Raw genomic sequence first — 6,116 nt, 5'->3', positions numbered from 1 at the left:
TGTTGATGATATTATTTTTGGCTTGACTGACCCAACATTGTCAATTGAATTTGAAAATCTAATGAAAAGTCAGTTTGAAATGAGCATGATGGGAAAAATTAATAATTTTCTTGGTTTGAATATAAGACAGGACAGGGATGGAATATTAATCAATCAAGAAAAATATACGAAGAACTTGCTTGAAAAGTTTGGAATGACTAATAGCACGAAACTAAGAGTACCAATGGCAGTAGGAACAAGACTAACTCCTTCGTTAGATGCTCCTGCTGTTGATTTAATAATTTATCGAACCATCATAGGGTCTTTATTGTACTTAACTACAAGTAGACCTGATATTATGTTTTCGTTTTGCAATTGTGCTAGATATCAAGCTAATCCTAGAGAACCTCATTTGACTACAGTGAAAAATATTTTTCGCTACCTTAAAGGAGCAGTTTCATTAGGACTTTGGTATCCTTCGAAAACGGGGTTTTTCATTCAAGCTTTTTCAGATTATGATCTTGGAGGATGTACTTTAGATAGGAAAAGTACGAGTGGTGGATGTCAAATATTGGATGGAAGTTGGTGAGTTGGCAATCGAAGAAACAAACTTGTGTGGCTATATCAACTGCTGAGGCTGAATACGTTGTTGCTGCTGCTTGCACATTGCAAATTATTTGGATTCAGAGTCAACTTTGTGATTATGCAATAAACATGAAAAAGATTCCCTTGTATTGTGATTCGCAAAGTGCAATTCACATTTGTCATAATCCAGTACAACATTCAAAGACAAAACACATTGCTCTTCAATATCATTTTATCAAAGATCATGTGGAAGATGGGAATATTGAAACTCATTTTGTTAAAACAACTGAACAACTTGCTGATATTTTTACAAAAACTCTTGATGAAAAATCATTTGTTAGAATTTTAGCAGGGTTGGGGATGATTGATGCGAATTCAGTTCCAAAAACTCAAGCATGAAAGTCTCGTTCAGCAGTTATGAGTCAAACTTGTTCAGATGTTACTGTTCATCCAGAGGCTTCGCATGGCTTCGCATCCACATCTTTTCGCATTTGCGATCATAACAACTAAGGTTAGGTTTACAATTCATTTTGTAGTTTTTAATTTTTGAAAAATCAAAAATCCAAAAAGATTTTATGTTTATTCATTTTTTTTTTGTTTTTGAAAAATTAAAAATCCAAAAAGATTTTATTTTGTTATGTTTTTAATTTTGAAAAATTCAAAAATCACAAAAATATTTTTTTTCGTTGTTCTTTAAATATTGTGTGCTAAGAATTTAGTACAGGGCTTAATGCAAAGAGGTCATGCTTAGGTGTTTCTACGGGAAGGTATCAAATTTTTTTAAAACTAGTTAGGATGTCCCTAGAAGCATGCTGCTGTATGTAGACCAAAAGCCTCAACAAGATTCTATGTGTGAGAAAAGAAAGCCTTAATGAAATTATCACATGAAAATTTCTTCCCAAAAAGCTTATATTCGCATAAGTCAAAAGAGCTACCTTACTCTTCTCAAATGAGTTAAGAGTTTTCTGTTTTGTCCATTATAACAGAGGTATATTTCGTTTCTTAACCAATCTTTTTATACCAAACAATTCTTTCAATCCAAATTTTCGAAGAGATTTGTCCTTGAGGTCTTTGATCAAACCAATCAAAACCTAGACAAATCAGAAGTCTGTGTTTATGATCTAACATCATGAGACCGTGATGAAAGTGAAACCCAAACATCATAAACCTTAAGGAATTGACGGGGAACATCGTTCCAGATTTTAACGAAACATTTGTTTCAGTATCAAAATTTCGAAACTCCAAATCATATTCAATTCGCATGTGTGGTCTTGATCAAATATTCGCAACCCACGATGTTTGTTACCCAACAAGATCCAGAACAAATTTTTTTTTGAATATGATTTCTGTGTGAGTTTTATTCGCAAAACCTAGTCATGGTAAATATTTTCAAAAGCCAACTTGTCACTGACTACACTGGTCAAACGAGTAATTTCATTTACAATTTCTCACCTTATGTTAAGGCTGATATGTAATGAAATTTGAAACCAACCCAAAATATCCTTTAAAAGAAGTCCTTCGATACTTATCTAAAAGTATTCGATTGTAATTCACGGGAAACTACACAAACTGTTGATTGTCTCTCTTGATGATTAACGAAGCAACCTTTGCCTGGGGTTCATTTGCTTTTGTGTCAAAATTTATTTTTGACATCATAGAAATCCAAATTTTTTTTTGATTCTTATCTTATTTTTTTGACACACTTGCACACGAAATCCTTGAGGTTCTAAGTAATACCAACTTAGACTGATGATTTCAAACATCTGGCATATGACTTCGCTTATAATCCCAAAAGTGAAAGATCCTAGCCTCCATGCGAAGGGTCATAACGGTTACAATTTGATAAAGCAGATTAGACAGGCTGTGTATTCATGACGTGTGGTATTCTTTCCGATTTTCAAGGAGAAGTGATTGTTGCTTTTTGCACGCAAGGCAACCTTTTGTAGAAAAGTATGGTTTTCAAGGTGCCACATCGGATCTCATTAAATGCATCTCGCTTCAAATTCAAATCGTTTCGAGTAACCTATAAAAGGGGGTTCAAGATCATTGTATACGGTTACGCGAACAAACTTTCAAAATCCTAAAATTTCTTCAAAACTTATTCATCTCCTTCCTTTCTTTAAAATCCTAGAAATGGCCGGAACTCAATCCAACACTGATGAAGTTCTTTCTTAATCCCTGATGAAAATCCAAAGCACAAATTATCAGGTTGATCCGAATATTTCTTCGTATCCCGAAGGACTGAAGATGCTTATCGTTGCTCTGAAAAGATCCTCTCTGGCCAATTCAATGTTCAGATCTTTCTAAGTTCCGGTGACTTGGTTGTCATTGGCTGCATCTTCTGCTTCACACAACTTCACCACCGATGTCATAACCTTCAACCTTATCAACAACAAATGGGTGAAACTCACAAAGAAGATGTTCGTTGAGTTTTTGGAAATTGCCAACAACCCTCCATTTTTCAAACCTGTTAATTCTCAAATCATCCATATGTTTAATGAAATGGGCCATCAACCAGAGCTTGAGAAGATAAGTGACTTTAGAAAGTCTGGGTTACTGTGCATATGAAATTTCTTATTTGGAATTTTTCTCAGATGCCTAACAAGAAGAACAGTTGGTCTGGATAGAGGGCGAATGGAAGTATATGCCATGGTTATGGGCTTGTACAACAATATCAGTGTGGATTATGCAACCCAATTGTGGAAGGAATTTGTCAAGAGTCTAGAAAACACAAATTCGGAAAAAGGAATTTCGTGTGCGAGGTATTGGAGTTTGATTCTTGAAAAAGTGTATGAAAAAGAGGGGATTCATGTCCCTGCGGATGTTGAAGTTGCTGAATTCTCTTTATATCAATTTCCAAAGGTAGTAGAAGATGATGAGGCAATTTTTACTCATGTTGCTCGCATTCCAGATGCGATGCTTCACAAGGTCTCTCAAACTCACAAGGTCTTGGTGAGATATTTGAAAACAATTTATCAATCGGTGCCGACTGGAGTGTTATTAGAGGTTGTTGCACCATCAAAGAAGAAGAAGTCTACAAAGAAGGATGCGAAAGGTCCATCTTCGCAACAGGCTCCGGATGAAGATGTTCATATTGAAGAGACTTCATCTCAATCGAAGAAAGAAACAATACCTTCCAAGTCTGGGGTATTGAAAAAGATTCGTAAGACTGAGGTGAGCAGTAAAGGGGTTACAATTCGCAGTATTCCAGCTCCGGTTTCTCCAGGAAAGAAAAGGCAAAGAGCTGAAGACGTTGCGAAAAACATGCAACGTACTCTAACAAAAAGACGGAAGCTGGTGGTTCGCAATGAATCGTCTGATGAAGAGATAGTTCCAGAAACTCCACCAGTGACGTCTACGGTAAATGTTTCCTTACCCATCATTTCCGTTCAACCTACTTCGCAAATATCTACCACCACTCCACTCACAGAACCACTTGAAATAGTCACTACTGAATCAATTTTTGAGGAGGTACCTATTTCTGATACGGTTGTCAACGTATCTGATACGGGGGCACCTATCACAAGTGTTGATACAACAATGCCCATCAGCCTAGCAATTACATTTCCAATTTCCACTATCACTGTTTCTACCTCATTACCACCTTTTTCACTCCCAACACCTACCCTCATCTCATCTTCGATATTTGACCATGCTCTGAAACACCCATTCACTACTCTATTCCCTTCGCAATCAGCTGAAACTCCTCAGCCTACACAGCACATGTCTGATGATGAAACGGAAGGAAGAGGTTTTGGAGGAACCTTTGAGGCGTTACAATTTGACTCTAAAGAGGAGGAAATACCGGATCACATGCTCATGTCCGGAAAACAGTTCAAGATTTTGAATCGCAAGTTGAATGAGATTATTCAATCACAAGCCGACTCAGGGTCTAAATCTTCTATGTCCGGGGTAGAAGTGGAATACTTGATTAAGGAGGCTGAAAAGCATATTCTTGAAAAAGTTGATCAAGTGGACAAAAATATAGAGCTTCGCATTCAAGCTCAGGGGAGTACATTTTCGGGTGTAGTAAAGGAGTTAAAAGCTGTCACAAAAGAACGACATGTTCTATTTGTACAGGATGTGAAGAAGGTAAGAGAGGACGTAAATTTCAAGATTCAAGAATTGAAGAATGAGATTGCGAAGGATCTTAAGGATATTCATTCTCAACATCTTGAAGTCCAGAAGCAGGTTGATGTCGTGGCTACTGAACTCAAAAAGGTTGTTACTGCCCCTATTCTTGAAGCTAACCACAAAGAGACCAAAGAGAAATTTGATCAACTTCTTAAGATGGTAAGTGAGCTTAAACAGGTGGTTTCGCAATCCTCACCACAACAAATCCTTACCCCTGAGTTCTTGTCTCTGAAGGTTAATACTTTAGAGCAAGTGATTCAGAAAGCTTTAGCACCAATCGCAAATTTCACCTCTTTAATCCCAAAGAATGCCCCACCTGCTTTCACAGAGGTGCAAGGGCCGGGGAGAGAAGGGTAAAGAGGATGCGAAGACAGTTGGGAAAGTTATTTCGACCCAACTCAAGACAACTCTTCCTACATTCACAATGCCTGTTTCCTCGACAATTTTGACCACGAGACCAATAGCCAAAGGTATATCCATTGGGTCAAAAGAAGGAGAGAGTTCAAGTGCGAAACCTCCAACTGATGACGTGGGAAAAGGGAAGGGCATTGCATATGAAAAGTCTAAGGAGGAGAAGAAAGCCGAAGCTGTAGCAGAGATTGAGCAAATGAGGAAGGTACAGAGCATTATGAGGCTCAGGGCTTGTGATCCTCCCACAATGAACAAAGGTGATCCTGAAAAGCTTTATTCATATGAAACAATCGAATCAAAGGTTGTGGGGATAGAGATGTATGAATTTGAGAAGAAGCCTAAGGTGAGCTATGATATTGCTAATTCGGACAAATGCCAATTGGATTTTCCAATAAATGAGATGCTCTTCATAACTGCTCAATACAAGATCAATGAGAAGTTTGACAATGATGATGATTATATACACATGAAAATCAGATTTCATGCTGTATTGGCGAAGAATACAGAGGAAGTGTGGTCTTTAATGAAAATAAAGAAAGTGCTAACCATCAAGAAAGACGCAATGTTCGAAGATATGCTACAAAATTTTTGATATTTTGTCATGCGAGCTGATGACAAACAATACGACTTCACCATTGCTGATTTTCCTCTGATGAATTGCTACGATCTAATTCAAGTAGCAATGATTTTGAAGCATATGGAGGATCACAAGCTCAAGGGCTCAGAGACAGAAGTGTTCAGAGTCAGCTTCGCACATATCAAAGTCTTCATTGATAGCTATTACGATTGCTTAGCATTGACTGATGAAGAATTAGCCACGAGCTTGGGGAGAAAGGTGACCGTTCCCTGGGAAACCACATTGACCCAGTAAGTATTATCAAAATATGCTGATGGGAAAATTTGCCATAAACCTTTTGGCATGGTGTTCTAAGAAGTTTTTGTTCAAGGTCTCTGAGATAGAAAGATATACCTCTGTGCAATATACGAACTTTATTGTTCGTATGAAC

The sequence above is a fragment of the Lactuca serriola genome, chromosome 3, assembly GCF_051521515.1.
Source record: "Lactuca serriola cultivar US96UC23 chromosome 3, Lser_US96UC23_V15, whole genome shotgun sequence".
Taxonomy (NCBI): domain Eukaryota; kingdom Viridiplantae; phylum Streptophyta; class Magnoliopsida; order Asterales; family Asteraceae; genus Lactuca; species Lactuca serriola.
Note: the sequence above shows the minus strand (reverse complement) of the source record.